General features: G+C 40.4%; 1 protein-coding gene and 1 long non-coding RNA gene across 2 annotated transcripts in view; both read right to left on the reverse strand.

Moving 5' to 3' along the window:
- LOC105527878 overlaps nt 1-23554 on the reverse strand; it is a 46195-nt gene extending 22641 nt beyond the window's left edge. Inside the window, exon 1 of the long non-coding RNA XR_001004278.1 lies at nt 22684-23554. This is a non-coding gene — a long non-coding RNA (uncharacterized LOC105527878). The remainder of the gene's footprint in view (nt 1-22683) is intronic.
- LOC105527879 (T-lymphoma invasion and metastasis-inducing protein 2-like) overlaps nt 1-27419 on the reverse strand; it is a 564729-nt gene that overhangs the window by 422412 nt on the left and 114898 nt on the right. The window lies entirely within an intron of this gene.

Below are 27419 nucleotides of genomic sequence, written 5' to 3' on the forward strand. Positions count from 1 at the left end.
TCTACATTGTTTTTAGACTAGTGAGTTAATTTAAGTAGCTTAGTTCTAAGTCCAGGCAAGTCTCAGTTTGGAAATCAAGTGTTCATGGTATACACTACAAATCTGTCAATTGAACTGTTATGTAGATTCATATGTATATTTCATATTTTTAAAAAGTTATATAGATCGATGATTTGGTAGCTGGCTGAAATAATTTCGTATTTGAAAATCTGTTGGGTGCATCTGTTAGCAGTTTTGAGTTTCTAATGCAGACTAACAATTTGGTGATAGCAAGCTGTCTTCTAATTAATGTTCCAGAAAACGTTGTATTTCAAGATTTTTAGAAGGGGAGCCAAGTTTTTCTGGGATTTAGTTAAGTGAAGCATCATCATATTTTTTGCCTTTCATAAGTCTCTCATGTCTAGGATTAATAAGCAGTATGTCTTGAAAAGTGTTATCCGACTTTCTAAAAAAGATGAACTGGGGCTCATAAACAGGTGGGTGACCTCCATTTACTCTTTCCCAGCCTAAAAGAGAAAGTCATTTAAAAGATGTAAAACTACCATCGCATTATATTTACATCATTCCCTTTCTCAAAATTATGGGATTTCCCTTGTCTTTTGCCTTTTGCGAAGTTTGAATCAAAGACTTCAGAAACATTCACCCTCTCAAAGAGGTCCATTTAGTTTTCTGGGCTGCTTCCCCACCCCTCACAGCCATCTTTTTGTAAAATCACATCCCCCACCATCTTCAAAAGCCTTAAGACTAACCTTCCTGATGAAGCTTTTTAGCTGGATCCCTCTTAGCCACCAGACGGGGCCCAGGGAGTCACAGACAGTATAACACACAACATGCGGTTTCCATGCCTTCCCACCTCCTCGATCACTGCACCCGAGCTTCTAACTGGAGGAGGGCAAGGTCTTTTCCTTAACTTTTCAAGCATCCAATACAATGCCTGGCCACTCAATGATTTGCTGAATTAACAAATAAATGAACAAAGCCTACAGCCCAACTGATGACCAACATGGGCTCATTTTTTAGTTTCAACATTTCCTTTTCCTACATTATATGAAATAATAATGTAGAACATCTGAAATTCTACATGAATGCATTTTTAATTTGAAAATGAAAAAAGGGGTAGAAAAAGTCTCTTATAGCCTGACACATTTTCTACTTCATCTTACCATTTTTAGTTTATAAATTGTCACGTCTGTGAGAGTACAAGCTTTATGAAGGTAGAACTAATGCCGTATCCAAACCTTACTGACTATAAAACTAGGGTAGTGTCATGCACAGGCACCCAAAAATTATTGAAGGAATGCCTAGAAGGCTGGGCAGGATGTTCTTTGCCTTCCTTTGGTGAGAAAGAAAGAAGAGGCAGATAATTGAAGAGAATATGTATATATGCAAAAGGCTATCCTTGGGTGAGAAAGAAGATGCAGATAGTTAAAGAGATTATGTGTATGTACAAAAGGCTATTACTAGAATTATCGTCAGAACAAGCAGTGAAAAAGAGGAAATGAGGAGCATGAAGTGGGCATTAACCTCATGGGAAGAAAACACGGGAAATGAAGTATCTTTTTACATGCTGATCTAGGCAGGTCCCCACACAGGCCACCATATGACAGCACAGTGACTTTAGGGAGGACTGGGTGAAGGAACAGTAGTAGGTCAGTGATCATTTGGTCTCTGGGAGAGTCAATGGACAGACGTTTCCAGCTCTGAGTGCTAAACTGCTACTGTGTGAAGCCAAATATAGGCGGTTCAAAAAACGAATCATTTTTGCCAGTTTTGTTGATGTTAAAATTGTTGTCTAATACCATCCATGCCAGTACAGAAAGAGCATTAGGTGAATTTTACTTTTATCTGTATATTTTTGTCACTTGAGTAGAACTAGAATCTCTACGGAAATACTTTATTTTTTGAGACGGAGTCTCACTCTGTGGCCCAGGTTGGAGTGCAGTGGCACGATCTCAGGTCACTGCAACCTCCATCTCCCAGATTCAAGCCATCCTCCTGCCTCAGTCTCCCAAGTAGATGGGATTACAAGTGTTCGCCACCATGCCTGGCTCATTTTTCCTGTTTTTAATAGATACAGGGTTTCACCATGTTGGCCAGGCTGGTCTCAAGCTGCTGGCCCCAAGTGATCCACCCTCCCCGGCCTTCCAAAGTGCTGGGATTACAGGCATAAGCCACTGTGTCTGGCCTCATCTACCGAAATACTTTAAGTATATAGTGGGTACCCAAGACCTATTTGCTGAATGAATGAATGGTTTCTTACCAAGTCCTTAATATTTAGAATACTCTAGAACTATGTCAGGTTGCCACAGTGGAAGTATTCTTGCATTCTGCTGCCAAAGATGTTCTGCCCTTTTACACAGATTATAAAAAGCAGAGTTTAGTGCTGATACACTGGCTATAATTCAAAACCGTGTGAGAGTGGTCTCGTCACAGGTGATACTATTGATCAAACATTTATAGAACATATGCTAGAACTGTCTCCAGAACAAGGTCTCCCTTCATCTTCCCATTTTTGCAAGCCAGGCTGCCTTGAATATGAGAAACTGATTCAGGGGTGACAACAGTCTAAGGCAATATGGCACAGCCAAGATCTGATCCCCAATTTTCCAATTCCAGCTTCCTTTGAAACCCAGCTGTGACATCTGTATAGACGAATGCTACTTCCACTTCCTCATTTTTAACTGTTAAGTAACGATTCATTCAAAATTATACACTACTGCTTTGCTCCAAACTAGAGAAATCAGGGCTAAAATGCCTTTTTTTTTTTTTTTTGAGACAGAGTTTCGCTCTTATTCCCCTGACTGGAGTACAATGGAGCGATCTCAGCTCACCGCAACCTCCGCCTCCCGGGTTCAAACAATTCTCCTGCCTCAGCCTCCCAAGTAGCTGGGATTATAGGCATGTGCCATGAGGCCCAGCTAATTTTTGTATTTTTAGTAGAGACGGGGTTTCTCCATGTTGGTCAGGCTGGTGATCCTCCCGCCTTGGCCTCCCAAAGTGTTGGGATTACAGGTGTGAGCCACCACGCCCGGCCTGAAATGCTATTATTGAGAAAGCAGACAGAGTACTGAGAATCCCACAGTCGCTTCATGACCTTACCTCCCTCCTCCTCGAGTGGCTCTTTCCCTCTAGAAGATTATAAAGGTAATACTGCCATCAACATTAAACGAACCCATAACCTGTGTCCCAGTCATTCTTCAAGCCCTCACTCTCAAGGCTTTACTTACTGTGTGTTCACACTCAATCCACACATCTACACCTTGGTCAGTCCTCACCCCACTGGATCCTCACCTTCCCCTGAGGGTGCACTAGCAGTGGCTGAGCCAAGTCTTCTCTCTTGGCCCCACTTACTGCTACCTACCCTTTGCTTAATCACACTCATTAGTATCCCCAGCTGAGTCTTGCTCCCAGCCCCACTGAGCTCTGGTTTCTGCATTCTACAAAGACATGCAATATCCTCAAACAACAAAAAAAAAGAAAGACAAAATTTCCCACTCCAAACATAAACATACACAATTCTTCCAGCATTTTCCTTGCGCCGTCGAGTGGTTTTCCTTGTAAAGACAGGAGTACAATTACTAAGTGCTCCCTTATACTTAACACAAATGTCTGTGCCTAAGTTTTACTGTATACAAATATTCAACCTAATTGAACACTTATGATTACATGTGATGAATATTTTCAGCTTAGTATAATAAAGAGTGGTAATTACAAACAGGATTTCCTTGCGGAATATCGGGAATGTTCTGGACTTTCCCCAAAAGTAGCTTTTATAACCTGCTTGCTGCCAAGTGTTTTTGCTGTGAAAGGAACACCACGGCAGCTGCACGGAAGGGTGCTGGTGACCACAAGCAGCCTGCTTAGCAGTGCACAGATACCTGGACTTTGGAAATAAGTCAGAACATAGCCACACGCATTCCTCATTCAGATTCTTGCAGAACCTTCAAGTCTAACACACAGAAGATGCTTTCAGTTTGTTCCTCAGATAGGAATATCAACACTATATACATACACACTATAAGGCTGATATAAAATGAAAAATGAAATATCCACCCAAATAATTGTGGTCTAGAGTTGTGTGAGACCTACTGTAGGAAAACAGGTTGCTTCTATACAGGGCTACTGGAGGTCAGCAGTGATCTTTTATTATTTTTATATTTTTGAGACAGGGTCTTGCTCTGTGACCCAGGCTGGAGTGCAGTGGTGTGATCACAGCTCACTGCAGCTTCAAACTCCTGGGCTCGAGTGATCCTCCCACCTCAGTCTCCCAAAGTGCTGGGATTACAGGCATAAGGCAAGGTGCCTGGCCAGCTGTGATCTTTTAAGGAAAATTAAAGCTTGCTATGGTGTATGTCATTATTCAAAGTAAAATCCAAGCCCTTTTCCTTTAATAGCTACTGTTGAGTGTACATTTTCCCTATAACCCATTCTTCTCTCCTGAATACTCTGTGGCATTTCCCTATAGGCCCAGATCCCTATGTCCTCGGGCAGCACAGTGATCCTCCTCCTTTCCCACCTCAAGTCCAGACCAGCTTGTGGATTGGCAACAGCTGTGGACTGGCAGGAGTGCAGGGTCAGGGAGCGCAGAGAGGCTCATAAGACAATCTTTAAAGAGATGACTAAGCCTAGAGCATACCTGGTCCTTCCAAACAAATACAATAATGACAGTCATGACTACTACATAGCAGGTGCTATGCTGGGAACTGACGTGAATTACTTTATGCAATCCCCAAACAGCCCTATGAGGGATGCACTGGTATTAGCATTCCTGTTTTACAACAGGGAGTTTAAGTTTAGACAATCTAAGTAACTCACTCCCCTGAAGTCTCATGCTGTTGTGTGGCAGAAAGTGGATTTTAATCAGATCAACTTGCCTCTTTCTTTTTTTTTTTTTTTTTTGAGACGGAGTCTCACTCTGTCGCCCAAGCTGGAGTGCAGTGGCGCAATCTCGGCTCACTGCAACCTCCGCCTCCGGGGTTCAAGCGATTCTCCTGCCTCAGTCTCCCATTTAGCTGGAACTACAGGCATGTGCCACCATGCCCAGCTAATTTTTTTGTATTCTGAGTAGAGATGGGGTTTCACCATGTTGACCAGACTGGTCTTGAACTCCTGACCTTAGGTTATCCGGCCACCTTGGCCTCCCAAAGTGCTGGGATTACAGGTGTGAGCCACCGTTCCTGGCCTGCCTCTTTCTTTTTTTATTTGAGATACAGTCTCACTCTGTTCAGTGCGGGCTGGTATACAGTGATGCAATCTCGGCTCACCGCAACCTCCACTTCCTGGGTTCAAATGATTCTCGTGCCTCAGCCTCCCAAGTAGCTGGGACCACAGGCGCATGCCACCGCGTCCGGCTAATTTTTGTATTTTTAGTAGAGACAGGGTTTCACCATGTTGGCCAGGCTAGTCTTGAACTCCTGACCTCAAGTGATCCACCAACCTTGGCCTCCAAAAGTGCTGGGGTTACAGGCATGAGCCACCGTGTCCAGCCCATACTGCCTCTTTTACATGAAAGAATCTTTGCACTTATTTCAATTAAAAGAGACTTGCTACTGTTTTTATTCAACAAAAATAAGCTTTCTTAATTACACTGGAAAAACTCTAAAGTGTTTTTAAATGAAAAGATAAGTAGTGCACATTCAGAAAGCCATTTGGTGTTGAAAGGAAAAAAAAAATGGTACTCAATGTTCTATTAAGTTGGTGCAAAAGTAATTGCGGTTTTTGTCATTACTTTTAAATGGCTAAAGCTGCCATTACCTTTGCACCAACTTAATATGTTTGCAACAAAAAAGTCAGGGCCATAGCCATATCTCTCATAGTCCTAAAACATAAAAAAGATAAGTTGGTTCCTTGAAAATCAACCAGAAAAAAAAGTCAGGCTTCAGCATTCAAAGTGAATTTGTGGTTGTGTTTACACATAAAAACTAACTTGGAAATTAGATAATTTGTCTACAATAAGCATTAAATTTCAGTTTTTGGCAATGTTGAGTAATAAGATATTCCACATAAGATAATTTTTCAGAACTTCAATTACAACTGCAATGCAAATCTAACAGTCTGCAGTGGCAAATTTGGACATAGTAAGATACCAGGCCTTGGCCTGTCCTTGGTCTTTATTTGTTAAGAGTTTTTGGTCTTACTTCACAATGTAAAGCTGTTACTGCTTGCTGCTGTCAGCTCTGCACTAGATGCTGGTGTGGTCGCTGGACTAGACAGTGGAGTTTCTTGCTCTACAGGACACACTGTCAGCCTCATCTCTGTGATTACTGTGAACTAGAAAATCAAATGGGCTGGCTGTAGTGGCTCAGCCTGTAATCCCACCACTTTGGGAGGCCGAGGTGGGAGGATCACCTGCGCCCAGGAAATCGAGACCAGCCTGGGCAACACAGTGAGACCTTGTCTCCATTAAAAATAATAAATATCGGGAGGCTGAGGCAGGAGAAATTCTTGAACCCAGGAGGCGGAGGTTGCAGTGAGCTGAGGTTGCACCACTGCACTCCAGCCTGGCAACAGAATGAGACTCTGTCTCAATAATAATAATAATAATAATAATAATAAATAATAAATAGGCAGGGCACGGTGGCTCACCCTGTAATCACAGCACTTTAGGAAGCCGAGGCGGGTGGCTCACCTGAGGTCAGGAGTTCGAGACCAGCCTGGCCAGTATAGCGAAACCCCATCTCTACTAAAAATACAAAAATTAGCTGGGCATGGTGGTGCACGCCTGTAATCCCAGCTACTCAGGAGACTGAGACAGGAGAATCGCTTGAACCTGAAAGGTGGAGGTTGCAGTGAGCTGAGATCGCGCCACTGCACTCCAGCCTGGATGACAAAGTGAGACTGTTCCCCCAAAAATTAAATAGAAATTTTAAAAAATGACTAAGATTCCTAAAACAGTGTGAGAGAGATAAAGCTGAGTTCATTCTCGAGTGCATACATTGCACTGGACTTCACACGTGGGCTTTGGAAGAAACCTGTCTGCAATCATGCTGACCAGGAGGAAGCCGGCCCGGCTGACCCTGTCCATTTATTCGCCTGTCAATACCTGGGAGCTCTTGCCCATTCTCACACACATCTCACAAACACCCAGAAGGTCCGACACACCCTAACCAGCCCCTGGACCTGGCTGCTCACACACCTCCTCACCCCAGGCCATGATCGCCTGGCTTCCCCAAAAGGCCTGTCTCTTTTAATCCTCCATTTGCTCCTCCAAAACTGATCTTGTCACAACGACTTGGCTGTGCAGGAGTCTCTGGTACTCACTTTCTGGTTTTTACCAGCCATGTTTAGGAATAAAGGAAGGTCCTGGGCTAGTAACTTTAAATAAGTACCTGACTGTTTGAATGGTTTTGGAACCAAACCATCGGTTTGTTTTGTTCTCAAGTGCTCATCACAATGAACATTCTGATGGTCTCTTTGAAGGCTACGATACTAGCAGAGTAGGCATCAGCCCTTCAAAATGCATAACTGACTCAGTGGATCACAACTCCCAAGCTGCTTCCTCACACAGAAGCACCACACTGAATTTAATGGTCCAATAAAGAGGTGTGTTAAGGATATGAGGTTGGAGAGAATTCTAGTTTGCACACTGTACACGTGCAGCCTATGCCTGTAGTTTAAAAGTAAAATTAAAGTTTTACAGTGACCTGTTTATGTAGTTTGGACAAGGCCGATCAACTCCATGAGGGCAAGGCCACATCTCCCCTGTCCACTATTGTATCTACTGCTCCCCATGGCACCAGGGACCTACAGGCACCTAACAAATGTTTGTTGAAATAGATGTCTAACTCAAGGTTAAGAGCCATTCTGGGGCAACAGCTACCTAGCAATCCTCTTCAAAGAAACGAGAAAGTTGCTACATCTGACTTCCACTTTAGAGTTGGTTGATACCCACGCCATACCTTTGTATATAGGGACACGTGTCTGCCAAATTCTGACAACTCCTATCTCCTTTCTAAACGGTTCAAATCTCATGTGTTGTTGTATGACTTGTGATTACTGTATTGTATTCATCTGGTTTCACTAGTTAAAAGTGTGATGACCACACAATGTATTGTGCAGGGAAGAGTAGGAGGCATGCTAGAGTGACAGGCATGCTAGCGTGAGGTGACCTGGGACATTCAGTCATGCTAATTTTAAGTAATGTGATAAAGAATCTCTGCTTGACCAAAGTGAATTTCACCTACATATCTTGGGCTTAAAATAATAAAAATAATTTTGAGTAAATAATTTTGAGTAAAAGTTCAACGTGACAAAGACACAGCAGTGACCCTGTTCTATTTCAGGTTATACCATCAGAGGCACAAATGCTAATGGGAGGTAGGCTGGCAGATTCCAAAGGCACCACTACAAGATTGCTTAAAGATAAAACAATTTACCTTCATTGGAAGCAGAAAATGTGCGTTGGAGAATTACAAGATTTTTTCCATATAACTTTAAACTTTTCTCAGTAACCAGGCAAGATACCCGAGCCAGAATCTTTGAGCCAAAAATGTCCCTGTACAGTACCCTCATGGAACTCAAATTAACAGGAAGATAAAAAGCCAGGACAACCGGACTCAACACTGTTAGTTACTGTAAAAAACGTCTATACCCATGTAACAAACCTGAGCATGCACCCCATGAACCTAAAAGCTGAAGTTTTAAATGGTAATAACAGACACTCAATAAATAGTTATTAAACAAACTACTGAGTATAAACACATTTTCCAAAATGCTTTGCTGTTTATATTCAGTGGGTCTGTTCTTTGAGACACTTTGCTCTGTAGACATAATTCTTACTGTAAGGGAATATATTCCAGTAAAATTCATTATACCTCAAATTTCATTTTATTTTTTTCTCACTGATTTCAATTATAAAGTGGGATTTCCCCTACTGGAAAAATACATTGGAAGAAGATGACTGTGCCTAAATATCTCTCTAATATTGAGATGGATGTAAAGTTTTATTATGTCATTTCAGAGAAACAGGATCTCACTATGTTGCCCACGCTGCTCTCAAAACTCCTGGTCTCAACCTATCTTCTTACCTAGGCCTCCTAAAGGGCTGAGATTACAAACATGAGACACTGTGCCTGGCCCCACTGAAATATTTCAGAATCTCAAATTTTCTATTCCTACATTCCTTAAGGAAGACATGTAAGGTGAAAAGAAATACCTTTTTATTTCTCTGTTAAATTATAAGGAATATGAACACTCCAACCAGGCCATTTAATTTCAATTCAACAATATTCACTGAGAGCTAGACATGGTCACACATTTTGCTAAGCACTGGGGATATCAAGTTGCTACCAGTAATATCTAAAAATTAGCTCATGGATATACACAGCCAAACTGGCAACACTGGCTTCATAGGTTCCCAAATTGATAAAGGACTCTACAATAATCCGTGAATAAAAATTATCTAGCAAAGTAACAGCAAATACCTCTGACCATGACAATAGTTTCAAATATTAAGACAAAATTATTTATACGTGTAGAATTCCTTCACTTGCTCTGCTGTCATTAATTTGCAAACTTTCTCTCCTGATCATTCTCCAATGAACGATTTATTATTACTACTATTACTTAACATAATTCTACTTAAGAACCTACATATAAATGGGTTCTGCAAAAATGGTACCAAACATGTATCTTTAATTTCCTAGATTTCACAATTTAGCTAATTCAAATTTACAGCTATCACTTTTATATTTTGAGTTTATACTGGAGAATTATATTGAACTGCATTAGAATATTTCTCATGCCCCTTAACCAAAATGTTATCAAAAGATACTGAACAAAACTGGATCCTTTTGTCTTTGCTCATTCACTTTATTCCTTGTTTAAAAGATACTGAATGCAAATGCTTTCAACTGAAAAATTTTTTAAAGATATGGTTTTCTCATATATTTAAATTGGCTACTAAACCCCAAATGCCAGATTTTGAAAGCAATTTCCCAAATGTCACATGCAGCTGACAAGTGTAGATTTAAAAATGAGCAAGATGACAAAGACAAAGCCTTGTAGGACACAGAGCACACAGGAGCTCTAAGGAGCTTTGAACTTGGTCCAAGAGACACAGTTATTTGGGGAGAAGTGGGCCTACATGGTGAAAGCTGGTCAAGGTACACATGAGTTTTAATATGAGTTTTAGTTATACTAAAAATCTCTCTAGAAATTCAATCCAGCTGAAATCTAAGCTGTAATCACTAGGAAAACTAAAAATGTTCCAGACTAAAAGAACTTACTGGGTAGACATTGGCCATACAAATGAGTAGAATATTACATTCTTTTAGTTTGTCAAACTTAAATCGATGATCTTGAATACAAATAGATTCTGTGTTTTACAGTCAACCAACTGTCCCCTTTTTTAAAATCTTTGAGAATATGGCAGGAGTGAAATCAGATGGAGAAGTTGGTTACATGTCAGCAAGCTGAAAGAACATAAAAATAGCTTTAAACATAATTTGGTTGATAAAATATTTTTCAACAAGGATTTCCATTCTTTAATTTGATATAACTCATTACAAAATCTGTGTATAGTCAATAGATAAATGCTGGATCCAGACCCACAGAGGGTTTTGTAGGTCCCTATACACTTTTCCAGGTTATTAAGAATTCATCTCATGCTGAAATCTACAGACTTCATTAGCAAGATGAAGTATTATTTTAGGCAAACAAAGTGAAATAACTCAAAATCTGAAAAGACAAATGGCAGAGCCTGGGATCTGAACACAGAGTCTGTGGTTATGAAGAGAAATTCACATCACAGATTGTGAAGAAAAAGGACACAAGCCCTCAGTAAATTTCCATCACAGGGTCAGCTACAAACTGTCTTAATTCAAATCATGTAGAATGGATGCTAAGAACACGGGAGTTGCCATCACACTCCTCAGTTAGAACCCACCTTTTGCCCAAATTAGCTGTATAACTTGGGCTAAACTTCGTTTCCTCATCTGTGAAGTGAAATAGGGCCTATTCTCATGTGGCTATTATAAGGATAAATTAATTTATGTAAAGCATCCACTATAGCAAGTACTCAATGCGTAGAAATTACTACAATTATTATACAGTATCACTGACACCACCACATGATCAGTAACGCCTTCAAACCTTTCGTAGCCACACTCCACAATACTGGGCTGAGGAGAAAGAGAGCAAGCCGCCACTTGTAGATATCTAGAAAAGTCCAGCGAGGCCCAGGGCACAGGTGAAATCCATACACATTCTAGGCCATCGAGCCATCAGTCCGTGTCCTGGCTCTGCTGTGATTTTAGGTTTCTAATTAGGGATGCAAGATAAAATACAGGATGCCCAGTTAAGATGAAATTTCAGACATATTTATATTTTTTAAATTATTCATTATTTATCTGAAATTCAAAAGTAACTGGGTGTCCTGTATTTCCATTTGTGAAACCTGGCAACCCAATCTCTAATGCCCCTTTTCTATCCAATCTCTAATGCCCCTTTTCTCCCGCTCATTCACTTATAAAGAACCCGAGGGAATCCTGTTTTATCTTCAACTCCCCGACACTGAGAATGTGATTTCTAGCAACAAAACAAACAGCACCATTCATTTGCAAAAGCTGTATTAAGTTTCCCCAAATTTCCAAGGAATTTTTGCCCTATCGTGTCATTTGACGCTTACTGTAAACAGCTGCTATCTTCACTCCTGCTTTATAGATGATGAAACCATGCAGGAAGGCGAGCTGTCATCATTTCAAAACTGTTGGTAATCTAAGTCCCCTACAATCATTTGCCACATTATCAGATTCCACATATCTTCCCTCAACCACGAGGATTTTAAAAAGATTTATTTTGTATTATGAAACAAAGCACGTTAAACGTACTTTGCAAATTCCCTCCTCTTCTCCCCAGTTTGACATACTGAGTTCTTATTCATGGGCTGGAAAATCTTTCAACTGCCTTCTGGCTTTAATTTTCTTTGGTCTATGACCCACAAAGTTGCTAAATCCCAAGGCCAATTCGTTCAAGAATCTCCAACAGAGTTTGTGCCTCCAGACTCAGCCTCACAGCCTGCTATTATTTGCCCTTCCTCTTGCAAGACAAATTCTACTATACTAAAAGAATGTGAAGGTTCCACGGAGCTTGGAGCCTCTCACTACAACCATGTTGCACATCACCTGCAGCACACAGTTGCATTCAGCATCACGCTCAAGGGTGTCCACGGCCGCACTCAGCATCACGCTCAAGGGTATCCAGGGCTGCATTCAGCATCACGCTCAAGGGTGTCCAGGGCTGCGGGGAGCTGCTTCAGCTCATTTACCTCCAAGTCACCTCCCTCCCTAGCACGAGTCACTTCTTCAAGGGCAATCTTGGCTTCTCTCTGCACAAGGCACCCTCCTTTTCCTCCACAGAAACTTGTCTCTACCTCTGCCTCTTTCAGCACAGTAAAAAGAGCACATGAACTCTTGAGTAATAACACCCTACACAGGTATGTTTACCCAGTCCTTGCTACTGGGTTATTTCTTGAATGGCTACTTTTTTTTCCCTCCTTACTTTTCTACATGTTTATGCCCAACAATGCTATCTGGTTTTTTCTTTCTTTCTTTTTTTGAGACAGAGTCTCACTTTGTCACCCATGCTGGAGTGCAGTGGTGCGACCTCAGCTCACTGTAACCTCCACCTCCCAGGTCCAAGTGATTCTTGTGCCTCAGCTTCCCAAGAAGCTGGGATCACAGGCATGTGCCACCATGCCCCGCTAATTTTTGTATTTTTAGTAGAGACAGGGTTTCGCTATGTTGGCCAGGTTGGTCCCAAACTCCTGGTCTCAGGTGATCTGCCCGCCTCAGCCTCCCAAAGTGCTGGGATTACAGGCGTGAGTCACAGCGCCTGGACAGAAAATTAGAACCATGTTTCTACCTGGTTTTGGACTAATCATTTTGTTTATTTTTCTTAGAGATGGAGTCTTGCTCTGTCACTGGGCTGGAGTGCAGTGGGGCAATCATAGCTCACTGCAGCCTCAAACTCCTGAGTTCCAGAGATCCTCCCATCTCAGCCAACTAAGTAGCTGGAACTACAGGTATGCGCCACCGTGCCCAGCTAATTTTTATATGTATTTTTTAAAAATGGGGTCTTGCTATGTTACCCACGTTGGTCTTGGACTCCTGGCTTCAAGCAATCCTCCTGCCTCAGCCTCCCAAAATGCTGGAATAACATGCATGAGCTACTGCGCCCAGCTGCTGTCTGGTTTTGAATAAATAATACAAGACGGCAAAGGCATGGCTTTCATCAGTTTTATCCCATATCCAGCCCATTAGCAATACATATATATTGTGAAATGTATGCTTTTCTGAAATTCAGGCACTGCTAAAAAGAAAGGGAGACTTTAAATCTAAAGCTGCCCTCCCCAATTCCATTTCCATATATCTTCTAGAATACTTAAATCTTAAGAACGAATATTAACAAGAAGGGTCTGATACTTCTAAAGTCTGTAGTCTTAATTTTTCTCTAGAATCTAGATCATGAAAAAAAATAAGAGTTACCATGTATTAAAATGCTTACCATGTGCCAGTTCTATTCTAAATATCACTACACTATTCCGCGATGTTATAAACTTTCTGAAACAGATGTAAAACTGAGGCACAGGGCAACTGGGTAATTTGCCTGATGCTGTAAGACCAGGTAGAGACAGAAGTTAGGCTCCAAAGATATGCTCTTTACCCATACAGCATCCAAATGCCCTAAATTAAAATGCTGTAGCTAAAATTTTACATGTGGAACAGGTCTGGGCAGAAGGAAGGGGATGTTCGTCTAAAATAACAAAGGTAAGGTAAAATCATTCTTTCTCCCTTTGACCTTGCATATGATCCTTTCTGATCAAGGCTGGGAGGTAAGAAAGGTTCTAATGGTTAAGGAAATGATGTTCCAAATAGCAGAAAGGGGTATGCTGGGACCCAAAATAGAGGGGGAAATGAAAGACAATTTCTGGCTTTCTCAGCCTTTTTCCTGAGACCACTCCTGTTTCACATGACTCTACTAGTTAAGGAGGTAAGAATGTATCCATAATCTGAACCAGGGCACCTGCTGCTGACAGACTCCTATTGCCTACAAGAGAAACTACAAGCTCTTAGCTGGGCAGTGAGGACCCCTCACAACCAGAGGGACCAAGCAGAGCCACTCCCTGCTCTGCATTCACTCCATACTCTTTCATGCCTTCGAGTAACCCCTGCAAATGCACTTCACTTCCAGCAAGCTGCAGGACACCGGTCAAGTGTCAATTTCTCTAATCACCTTCCCCAATCCACCCCTTTCCATGGTTCATGGATGCATTTCCACAGCATGCTGTTCACATCTCTGCCATGGTGCCAATCACTCTGTCCACTGATTACCTTCCTGACTGCACTGTGGATTCCTCAAGGGCAGAGATCTTGCTTTCTTTTAGTGTGTGCCTGATGCTTATGTGTTTGCTGAATAAATGAATGAATGCATTCAATGTAGGCATGATACATTCATGTAAGTCTTAATCAGGTTAAAAGTTTAGAATTTTAAAATTATACAGAGTATTTTCCAAGCTTAGAGCTTCCATATACCCAGAAGAAATGCGAGTCATCCACAAGCATAAATTTAAGAAATTAATTTTTGCCCTCAAATACTTCTATTAATATGCAATAAAATTACTGTATTATTTAAGCATTTTAAAGAAGGAAAATATTGAGTAAAAATATTCCAGCCAGGCATAGTGGCTCAAACCTGTAATCCCACCACTTTGGGAGGACGAAGCAGGTGGATCACTTGAGGTCAGGAGTCCAAGACCAGCCTGGCCAACATGGTAAAACCCTGACTCTACCAAAAATACAAAAATTAGTCGGGTGTGGTGGTGCATGCCTGTAATCCCAGCTACTTGGGAGGCAGAGGCAGGAGAATCACTTGAACCCAGGAGGCGGAGGTTGCAGTGAGCCGAGATCGTGCCACTGCACTTCCTCCTGGGCGACAGAGAAAGACACTCTGTCTAAAACAACAACAACAACAAAAAACCCTTAATATTCCAAAAGTTTATCATAGTGGAAAAAGTTACTGAAAAGTGACCTAAATAGTATTCTATTTCCTGAGCCTCCATAAACAAATTATTTGCAAAATATGTCTTAATAAAATGTCACTCTGGTAACTAAAATAAGTTCAGAAACTGATGTTTTCTCTCCAATAGTCTTATTTATTAAACTTATAAAATACCTGGAAAGCAGTGAAAAGTATTCCTTTTTTGGGGGGGATGGAGTCTCACTCTGTAGCCCAGGCTGGAATACAGTGGCACGATCTTGGCTTACTGCAACCTCCGCTTCCCAGGTTCAAGCGATTCTCCTGCCTCAGCCTCCGGAGTAGCTGGGATTACAGGTGCGTGCCACCACACCTGGCTAATGTTTTGTATTTTTAGGAGAGACGGGGTTTCACCGTGTTGCCCAGGCTGGTTTCAAACTCCTGAGCTCAGGCAATCCATCCACCTCAGCCTCCCAAAGTGTTGGGATTACAGGCATGAGTCACCTGCCTGGCCAATTTTTTTTTTATCTTGTAAAAAAACCAACCTGTAACTTAGACTTATAAAATAGCTGGTGATGCCGTATATTCCAGGAGAAGTTCCCTCTCTCCTAGCCATTATACCACCTGGATTATTGGACATAATTCAGCACTCTAGACTCACTACACATAACAGACCCTAATACAGCTGTAGGAAACATATAAAAAAGAGGCCTACTTCGTCTTTGATAGCTGATTTATAGAAGTTAAAATACAATCATGTTTAAGAAATAGCTGGTATCATATCGTACTATGGAATGCTCTATTCCAGGCTGTTTCACCTTTGTGTGTGTGTGTTTTGGGGTGGGGGGGTGAGAGGGAGTACTCACACATGAAACTCATTTAAAAATCTGAGCACAGGCCAGGTATGGTGGCTCACGCCTGTAATCCGAGCACTTTGGGAGGCCGAGGCAGGTGGATCACCTGAGGTCAGGAGTTTGAGACCAGCCTGGCCAACACGTTAAAACCTCATCTCTACTAAAAATACAAAAATCAGCCAGGCATGGTGGCACATGCCTGAATCCCAGCTACTGAGGAAGCTGAAACAGAATTATTTGAATCCAGGAGGCAGAGGTTGCAGTGAGCCGGGATTGCGCCACTGCACTCCAGCTGGGCAACAGAGTAAGACTCCATCTTTAAAAAAATAAAAAAATATGAGCATGGAGTTTTGGGTATTATGGCAATATGGCATATAATTTCAAGGAATATCATGGTCAACCTTATTATTAACACCCTTCGCCTAAGAAATATATGGCTAAGTTAATCAGAAAGGTGGTGTAGTTCATGGCCTTCCATCTAGTCTAGGGAACCCCTACCATCCCTAAAGAAAGGCCAGATGTTTATGAGACATCACGTTTGGGTAATTCTTCTGCCAGTTCACCTACCTATAACAGATGATAGCAAGATGGAACCAAAATGTCTCACTACAGTTGGTTTATCCCACCTACATAGAGGCAGTGACTATGTAGATAGTTGCTTAGGGATACGGGGTTTAAAAGGGTATAGTGAACATAAAAATTTTAACTATTACCAGTCTCACCTTTCAAGACCAAATTTATACCTATAAAAATGTGTCTATATATTTCTGTGCCACATATTGGTTTCCCTCACTCTGGATTGGTATGTGGGTAATAAACTTTGATTACATAGAATTTGAAAGTTAAGCCGGGCGTGGTGGCTCATGCCTGTAATCCTAGCACTTTGGGAGGCAGAGGCGGGTAGATTGTCTGAGCTCAAGAGTTCGAGACCAGCCTGGGCAACGTGGTGAAACCCCGTCTCTACTAAAAAAAATACAAAAAATTAGCCAGGCATAGTGGCACACACCTGTAGTCCCAGGTACTCAGGAGGCTGAGGCACAATAATCGCTTGAACCTGGGAGGCAGAGGTTGCAGTGAGCCGAGAGAGCACACTGCACTCCAGCTTGGGTGACAGAGCAAGACTCTGTCCCTCTAGCACCCCCACCAAAAAAAAAAAAAAAAGAAAGTTAATAAAGTTAATAGAGAGTCCAAATACAAATAAATTACTGCTCTAAAATTTTTAATTGGGTCTGTTGAAGACAAATGCATAAATGCCTTATAAATGACATAACAGATTTCTAATGTGAAAAAATACTATAAAAATTGGAATGCTATAGAGAAACATTGAAGAAAAAACTGTATTTTGTAACTTTCACTGAGACTAGGACATTTAATCGCAAAAAAAAGCATCAATACGAGTCACTAAAAACAGCAACTAAAAATGTGATTATGTACTCCACAGAAAAAATTCCAGATTAAAAAAAAAAAAAACTCATTGTACAAGAATGAGCAAAGGAAGAGCTTTAAAGAAAAAAAAGCAGAGAAAATTTAAATTATTAAAGATTCTATACACATCTGGTTTCTTGACATAGATGTTATTCATTGAGAGTTAGTGAACACACAGAATAAACTCTGTTTTGATCCTCAGAGAGCAGTCAATAGAGTGAAGTCTAAGAATTCAGCTACCATATCCCAGCATGAGTTCTACTTAGGAAAAAAAATGGGTATGTAATTATAGCAGATTGAGTATTTACTACATTCTATGTACTATTCTAAGTACTTTACCTATATAACTCAATGACTGCATACCACAATGCTATGAGGCAGGTAATAGTATCAAGCCCATTTTACAGATGTGGAAACAGGTGCAGAAAGGCTAACAGTAAGATAATCTCATGACCAGTAAGTGGCAGAGTCATAACTCAAATCCAGGCACTCTCTCCAGGACCCACATTGCTAACCACTGCAATGTGCCCTCTGCACTAATGATTAGAGTGTTAGAGCTGAAGGGACCCATGAAAGCACCTACATTGTATTCTCCTTCTGTAAATTGAGGCCCAATTACATTGTTCTACGATTCCCCACTGCTTGCTTCATTCATGACATTCCTTTATCACCTTTTACAGCCACCTTCACAGTAACTTGGGTCACTGCACAAGGCTGACTGGAGATTTACACATTTGCTTTGACTATCTGGTAAGGACACCATTGCAGTTTTATAACAAACCAACATTTAGTTCAGTTCTCACTCTTCTGTTATCAGAAACCTCTGTGGCAATAATCATATAAAACAATATTCTATGAATATTTTGTTGGTACACTCAGAGAATCAAACACTATGTAGCATGGACACTATAATAGTATAAAGGTCTAAACAGTTTTAATAAGTAAAGTCTCATTCTTAAATAGATGACAGTACTGAAAAGAATACCTTTGAAATGATTTTGGATTTGCAAATTAAATGTTCAGAATAGATGAAAAAGTCTCCAGCCCCACCTCAGATGCTGAATCTAATGAATGTTAAAGTTCTCTCAAACTCTGAAACTGAGAGTTTGAATGGTTGTTTCTGTGAAATCATAGTTTCTGGCGCTTTGGCTGATTCACCTAAGTATACTACGGGACAGCGTGCCAGGGCTCTACTCAACCTCATCAGAATACACTCCCATTATGGGAACAGACAATAACAGGGACTCTCAGATGATGACAGGCAAGTGATTCTGTTAAGAGGTGAGGCGGGAGTGGGGTGGGAATTTGGTTAAGTTCCCAGAAAGATCAATGATGTTATTAGTTATAACATTCTAGGATAACTAGCTCATCCCTAGAAGCAAGCACTGGGTTTCCTTTTATAGGTGCACAGTGACCTCTACTGGTACAAGTATAGAATCCCGAAGTGCAATTTTCTCCATAAGTGATTTTCGGAGGCACAACTAAGAATATTTATTCTTTTAAAATGACACCAAAAAGAAATTATATAATTTTAAAAATACTTATTTTTTGAAACCTTTTATAATTTTGAATTAATGAGATCTCCTCCGCTACCAGAATTAGACATTTCAATTAAAGTTGTCCATACACATAATATCACAGAACGAAAAGAACTAAACAGTACTTTAATTTTAAAATCCCGCTGCTAAGTGTCATGGTGTCAAAACTGCTATAAAATATAACTATTTTGGAATAACTCCAATTTACCCAAAAAGTACCAAAGGTATCAATTATAGAAGAATTATAGAGTATATTTAAAATTTACAAAATGCTTTGAAACTTTTCATTGTCGAATGCTAAGTGGCTTACTTTCTCATGGATATTTTGCTTCCTTGATTTTAAAACAGTTAAAGCATTGGTTTTCTCTCTTAAATCCCAAAGGCTACCAGAAATAAACTGTAGGTAGGTTTATTACATTTATAGAAACTTTCAATAGGCGAGTTCAACCTACATGTGAAACAATGCCAAGTGAGATGCTGACGTCAAAGACAGCCTCCATATATGTCATTATTTGTCATGCATAACAAAATACTGTATATGAGTTCAAAGGAAAATGAGTTTTTAAGAACCCAAAGCAATATTTTTAATTACTTCAGGCTGAAATCATTTCCTTCAAACTCTATTTCTGTAACTTTCCACTGCAGAAAATGAAGTAGAAAAGAATTTAAAATGATACTTTTCAGTGAGGAACACTCAAACCAAATTTCATTCCAACAGCGGGAGAATACAGCTTCCTTCATCTTGCCCATTTTGTTTTTTCTTTAACAAAGTATAATCAAAATAGTTGCGAATTAGTGAGTTAAGACACTTTTTGCCCAGAATACATACAACAGAGTTCCTTTCCAAGAAATTATTCATTGCCTAGATAAGAGTAATGAATTAGGAAAAAGGAAGACATTTTTATTTAACTTTGATAACTAGGATTTGCATATCTGTATGGCACATTTCTCTTTCACTATTTCTATTAATTAATCAGCCCTATTTGCTGTACTACACGGGAGGCACTGCTGGGGATACCAGGGTGACACAGCATTGTCCTTGCTCCTGAGGAACCAGCACTTAGGGAAAATATGATTGCTATACAAGTAGCTATAAGAACATATTTTATTTTATTATTCTATTTTGAGATGGAGTCTTGCTCTGGCACCCAGGGAGGAGTGCAGTGGCATGATCTCGGCTGACTGCAACCTCCGCCTCCCAGGTTCAAGCGATCCTAGTACTTCAGCCTCCTGGGATTACTGGTGTGCGCCATCATGCCCGACTAATTTTTGTATTTTCAGTAGAGACACGGTTTCGCCACGTTGGCCAGGCTGCTCTCGAACTCCTGACCTCACGTGATCTGCCCACCTTGGCCTCCCAAAGTGCTGGAATCACAGGCATAAGCCACTGTGCCCAGCCTATAAGGACATATTTTAAATAATTAACCCTTAATAGATAGTTTTTACTAAAAAATGATCTAAACTTTTCATACAACTCCCTACCACCTCCCCTACCCCTGCCCCACATAACAATATCTGTAGCCACCTTGCGGGGCCCTGCTTCTGCAGACCTGTCAATGTCTTCTCTCCTTTCACATTTTGGGCATCAGATGGGGAAAATTATGCTTCTGGCTCAAGGAATATCCATATTAACCACTGTTAAAGCAATTACTGGGCCAGGCGCAGTGGCTTATACCTGTAACCTCAGCAGTTTGGGAGGCCAAGGTGGGAGGATCACTTGGGCCAGGAGTTTGAGACCAGCCCGGGCAATACAGCAACACCTCCGCTCTACAAATAATTTTTAAAATTAGCTGGGCATGGTGGTTCCTTTCTGTGGTCCCAGCTACTCGGGAGGCTGAGGCAAGAGAATTGCTTGAGCTCAGGCAGTCAAAGCTGCAGTGAGCTGAGATCATGCCACTGCACTCCAGACGCTGCCTCAAAACCACCCCCACCACTGAAAAAAAAACAACTCACAATTGCCACCACACAACTCCTACTCAAATAATCCTATCAGTAAAATATGCCCTAGGATCACATAGTGAATAGACACACACTAACAGCTTTCAGTAGTGAAAGGTGAAGAGAAAGAGTGAAGCCCCATGGTGAATCCATCAGGGCCTGGCCTCTGTTTTGTACTCTCTATTCCCAGCCTACAGGATAATGCTTTTCTCACATAAGGATGACACGGGACACTACGAAAGCAATTTTCTAAAAGTTAACTCTAATTCCCTGAAAACATTCATGGGTTTTAAAATTATTAACATTAAATCACAGCCGGCCGTGCTAGCTCACACCTGTAATCCCAGCACTTTGGGAGGCTGAGGTGAGTGGATCACTTGAGGTCAGGAGGTCGAAACCAGCCTGGCCAATATGGCGAAACCCCCTCTCTACTAAAAATATAAAATTAGCCAGGTGTGGTGGTGGGCACCTGTGATCCCAGCTACCTGGGAAGCTGAGGCAGGAGAATCGCTTGAACCCAGGAGGCAGAGGTTGCAGTGAGCTGAGATTACGCCACTGCAATCCAGCCTGGGTGACAAGAGTGAAACTCTTATCTCAAAACAAAACAAAACAAAGCATTACATCAAGAAATTCCATGTAACTACTATATCCCTGAGTGCTCTAAAATAACATGTCTAAGAAAAGAAAAACATCCTTCCAAACTCTGTCAAGACTGGGTAGAATAGGGAAGAGAACAGGAAACAGCTGAAATCCTCCTCAGTAGAGGACTGGAGCACCATGGGAAACTGCAGATACTGGGCACAACAGAAAAACAGGAAACGTGTTCCTCAGGAGAAAACTGGTTAACTAAATTATGGTTAAGCATATAGCAGAATATTATGCAGGCATTACAAATGATGTGTGGCTTATATGCTCGGGAAGCATCTAGAAGAACACATGAGGAACTAACAGTGGTTGCCCCTGCAGAAGAAGAATTAGGCTGGCTGGCTAATTATGAATTTTTTACTTCATCTCCTTTGTTACGGGTTGAATGAGTTATGATAAACAGGTATTATTTTTAAAAGAAAACAGACAAAAATACAAAATAAACACCATTTTGAATGACAAGAAAAAAAGGAAAAATAACTGTGCTGTGGATGGTAGAAAGAAACAGGTATTATGAGATCAGTGTGACAGATGTTCATGACAAAAAAATAGGACAGAGTACCGAACTTTTAAAAATTTTGGTCAGATGAAGCAATCTGATAAACTCATTTGTCAAAGCAAACTAATATTAATTTGAAAAAATAAGAAATCACTGAATTGAGTAAAGTGACAGCATTCCTGGAAGGAAATAAACCTTTACATGAAAGTCACTCAGTGTGAGAATGTTAAAATGTTCATATTTTCTATTTCCACAGTTATCCTCACATATTTTCTTGTGTGCTTTAATCAAAGTATCACCCCAAATGTTAACCACTCCAAGAATCAGCAGTGAACAAAACTACATTGTCCTTCATCCGTGGAAGCTTTTGCTGCACAAATTTCAAAAGCCTTGTCAAAGGCAGAAACTAGTTAGCACAAAGAATTGATGTCACAGGATAAACAATTTGTGCAAATCCTGAAGATACTCGAATGACAAGTTCTGTGCTTAGGACAACATTCTCCATGAGGACAAAGAAGGCAGTAAAAAAGTTTCAAGAACCACCACAATTCAAACATGTAACACTGCTTTTAAATACTGATCAAACGTTAAGGCTCCAAAATGCTGTAATTAAGAGATTAATTTTTTCCTTTATTTTTTGAAAGCATTGTTCAAAAAACAAGAAAAGCAACTATGTTATCCAATATGAAATTCCACAATATGAATTTTCAGCTTAGCAACTAGTCTAGGTAATGATTAACTGGAATAAGGCAATGACAGGAAGAAAACCCAAACCAGGAAGAGCTGTCACTACAAACTACAGAATGCTCACCTGCCTGAGGGGGACACAGGAGGGAGAGTCTGGGACCGAAGAGCAAGAATTCCATGTGGACTTGGAGTTCCTGATCATTCAGCAGTCATTCATTTCAGTTAAGGGTAGACTTTGCTCTCGTGAAAATATGCGTGTGATAGAAAGTATATGAGGAACCTCAAGAAAGAGAGAAGGATAACTTTTTAAAAATTCCCTGGAAGATATTGGGGTAGGCTAATTTCAAAATCAATAAAAACAAGCAGAAAAGAAAGCCGGGACAATGAAAACTTCACTTATTTTACAGTATCATCTGAGACTGGCAACATATTTTACAGATTACATTCCCGAAGTGTGTGTGTGTGTGTGCGCGCGCCCGCGTACACATTCATACATGTATGCAACTATGCATTTAAAGACTCCATTTTATCAGCAATGAGAAAAATTTCACAATTCTGCTGTTTTTGTGGCTGTAACTTTTACTGAGTCAATTCTCTTGTCCATTTTCAAAGACTTATCATCGTGGGAAACTAAAATAGTAATATTCCTAATCTTCTAGCAAAGCTAACCATCAAATCATCAGTAAAGAATTTGCCCCTCATGAGTCTATAACAAAGTCAAATTCCTGCACTAGTTAAATTATCTGGCAATGGTAAAATTCTGTTGGGGATTACAAAATGAGAGGAATGTTAATAACATTCCAAATAAGTCCTTTAAAATTAAAGCTACAAGGAACTTTAAATTAACAAGAGTATGCTCCAAGGGAGATGCATCTAGTCCCACATAACTAATAAAAGTAGTTGACAGTCCTGAAGGTATGAGCATTTATCCTTTAAAGGTGTTGAAATGTTTTATATTCAGCTAAAAGATTTCATGCTACTATGACCAAATTTAATGGAGACATCTTCATTTCTGAGTTTTATAGCAGAGTCTCCAGATGCTCTATTTAAAAGCACAATGCAATCTAACAGCAGATTTGAAAATCAAATGATTTCCAGAAAACTGGTAACCAGAGAAACTGAAAACTGATTTTTGCTATAGCTAATGAATTTTTTAATCTTTTCACTTGGTAGTAAAGCTGTGTCAGGAACATTTTGTCTTTTGGCAGCTAGTAGGAATTTCAAAATCCCACTTTCTCCTTGGAAACGTATTGATTAGGTCTTGTTTTTTTTTTTTTTTTTTTTTTTAGAGGGAGTTTCGCTCTTGTTGCCCAGGCTGGAGTGCAATGGCGTGATCTGGGATCACTGCAACCTCGCCTCCTGGTTCAAGTGATTCTCCTGCCTCAGCTGGGATTACAGGCATGCACCACCACGCCTGGCAAATTTTGTATTTTTAGTAGAGATGGGGTTTCTCCATGTTGGTCAGGCTGGTCTCGAACTCCCGACCTCAGGTGATCCACCTGCCTCAGCCTCCCAAAGTACTGGGATTATAGGCATGAGCCACCACACCCGGCCTGATTAAGTCTTTTATGGCTGAGGCTGTACCTAACACCCACCTTGATGGGATCCAGTTAGTCACTTGTTTCTCATTTAAATATACAACTAAGTTGCAAACTACAAAGCTACACAGTCTACATCAAGCTAACTACACTATATATAGTTTGATGTATAATCAATGTACATTATGATGCTACAAAATGCTTTCTCTTTTGAGAAAGACTTACATTTTTAAAGCCAGTGGAAAATAATCCAAATTAAAAATCAACACAACAGATATATAGAAAAAAAAGAAGAGCTAGGAACAAAACTGCCCTGTTAAAATGCTTCTCTTAGAAAGATGATAGCTTGCACATTTGCATCTAATCCACCTGACGCACAGAGCATTACTGCTGCTTCTGTCTCTTCTTGAACAAATACAGACCTTGGGCTTTACAGACTAATTCAAATGTGTATACATCAATTGCTTCCTTCCTGCTGTTGCTCTTTTCAGATAGCAGACAAGAGGCTCTAGTTTAAGGATGGCAGTCAGGATGGACACATTAGAAAGAAACATTTTAGTTTCAATGTTACCATAAAATCAGAACGGAAAGCGGCATGGTATATTATATATTACAGTTTAGGTTCCATTTCTAACTCCACTTAAAATGAATATGAACACTCATTTTTAAGTGTTTGTCAGTCAAATAAAATAATAGTCTAAATTTATTCACATATGTACCAACCAAAGGCCAATAAACTTAAAAGGAAGCCAAGTATAATAAAAAGGCAGCTATAAGGTCTCCTGTTTGAATTTTTACCCAGTAAGAAATAAATGATACTTAGTAATCCATCTTTCTCCTCCACTGCCATCCCTTCACACATCAAAAATAGGCTAACTTCACCTACTCTAACTTCTGAGATTGTTTTGGAGTTCCTGTTTTAATTTTTTGTTTTTAAGACTGGATAGTTAAGTTACTAGAATTTTTAGATACAGGTTCAATGGTCATTATAATATACTCTAAGGAGGGCTCTAATTATTATAGGGGATTTCAAATTTGCAGTTCAACAGGCAGAGTAGAAATCATTCAATTCTAGAAATTGGTATCATTAGCATTCTTACAGAAGAAAAATGGAATGAGATTTGACAGATTAAACACATATACCACAGGCTGGGCTGCTATGTGACTAGTATTCAACCCTTCAAAGGGGGAACCGTTTTACGAGGTAACAAGAATTGCTTGCACTGTAAGAAATAGTGCAAAACTAACCCCCAAACACCAGCAGATTATTTAATGTTCTTTTGGCTTCCACCTAGTAAGATACCATAAATAATATGGTCTACTGGGAAATGTCCCACGTAGAAATAACCTAATATATAAGAAATGAGAAGGTTCCTTGCTAGAGTAACTCTATAGAAAATTAGAATTCTTTCATCAGTGGGTCTCAAAATGTAGTATGCATATAAATTACCTGGATTGCTGGGTAAAGATGCAGGTTTCCTCCACCTACTCCCAAAGCTTTTAGCTCTATTAGGTCTTGGGAGGGGCTCAGCCTGAATTTTAAACAAATCCTTTGTGTATTCTAATACAGGTATCCATGGTCCACACATTGAGAAACACTGATCTTAAAGGTGTGAGACATCCTTTATAGCTGGCCTCTTCTGTAGGGTGATTCCACGGGGGCGGTGTGCTCTGTCCAAAAGTGTGAATTACCTGCCATTTCATCATTAACCTATAATGAAAATTTGACAAGGAAAGCTCTTGGTTTACAAAAGTCACTTATTAAAGTGAGAATTTGTGTTTTTTAAAAAAGAGATTATCCCCCAAATCACAAACTCACTGAATAACAGCTGATTGTCTAGAATCTATTATGATAGCTAGACAATCTATTGTAATATTAGGGTCCATGGGGACAATGAAGAGAGACACGGGGAAAATAGTGGGGGGAAAAAAGGCAAAAGGCAATAATCTACTTATAATTCTGCCTAGACTCAGCCTTATGTGTCATATAAAAGTGTACACTAGGCCGGGTGCAGAGGCTTACACCTGTAATCCCAGCACTTTGGGAGGCCAAGGCGGGCGGATCACTCGAGGTCAGGAGTTTGAGACCAGCCTGGCCAACATGGAGAAACCCCATCTCTACTAAAACTGCAAAAAATTAGTGGAGTGTGGTGGCAGGCGCCTGTAGTCCCAGCTACTCGGGAGGCTGAGGCAGAATCGCTTGACCCTGGGAGGCAGAGGTTGCAGTGAGCTGGGATTGCGCCACAGAACTGTGCCTCAAAAAAAAAAAAAAAAAAAAGTGTACACCCCACACAAGGGCACTCTGGAGCAAACCCATTAATTAGTCTCTCCAACCCCATTTTCATACCATACACAAAACTACCAAATTAATCTCTCCTTAAACATCAATTCATTTTTCAGTTAGAGAACCTATACTAAGTCCCCTGACTCCTCCGCTGGAGTCTATGTGAACTATGAACTACTCCGCTTCTGATGATGAAGATTCTGTATAACGCCATCTCACTTAACCAATCCAACCATAAGTCTGTCACCTTCTCCTAAAGTGGACTTCCCAGCTCCAGTCAGACGGAGCTCACATTTCATTAACTTTCGAGGGGTTGACTCTTAGGCTTTACACCTTTGCTCTAGTTGGTCTCGTAACTGATCAGTATCCCTACATGCAAATACCTTTCACCCTTTCTCAGCCTTTAAGATAGTCCTTTGAGGCCTACCCCAAATCCCACTCCCACCATAAATCTGGTCACCACTACATTCTTTTCTCTTCATATGGAGCATTTTGCACCTTCACCAAGTACTGAAGCACTTGGCTATATTCAACCTTGGGTTTTTTACACCATTCTTTAGTATCTTCCCCATCGCCCACCACCTTTCCAAGTTCCTTGAAGGCGGTAACACTTACAGAATTTCCTGGTATCTCCATCCCCACCCAATCTCTCACTCAAACAAAATGCTAGCATATAAAATTGGCTTGATAAATAGCTATCACAATTTATGCATTTAATTATCATCAAATTGCATCCCAATGAATACCTGTAAATTGATTTATTAAACAAATATCTGAGCAACCATCATACATCAAGAGCCATTCGGAGGCACTGGGGCTATCCTTAGTGCATTCTTTGTCCTCAACTATCTTATGTAAGCCCTTAAAACAAAAACTATCTTTTTTCTGCTACTAGCATCACACGAAGATCTACAGTAGCTCTTCATTACAGATTCTGAGCGTTAACCAGAGCGTTTTCTACTCTGTAAGTTACTGGCACCACTATGACAGCCGAGAAGAGAAGCTAAAACACCAGTTTCCCCCAGACCAACAACGCTG

The sequence above is a fragment of the Mandrillus leucophaeus genome, unplaced genomic scaffold (assembly GCF_000951045.1).
Source record: "Mandrillus leucophaeus isolate KB7577 unplaced genomic scaffold, Mleu.le_1.0 Scaffold698, whole genome shotgun sequence".
In the NCBI taxonomy this organism is placed as follows: Eukaryota; Metazoa; Chordata; class Mammalia; order Primates; family Cercopithecidae; genus Mandrillus; species Mandrillus leucophaeus.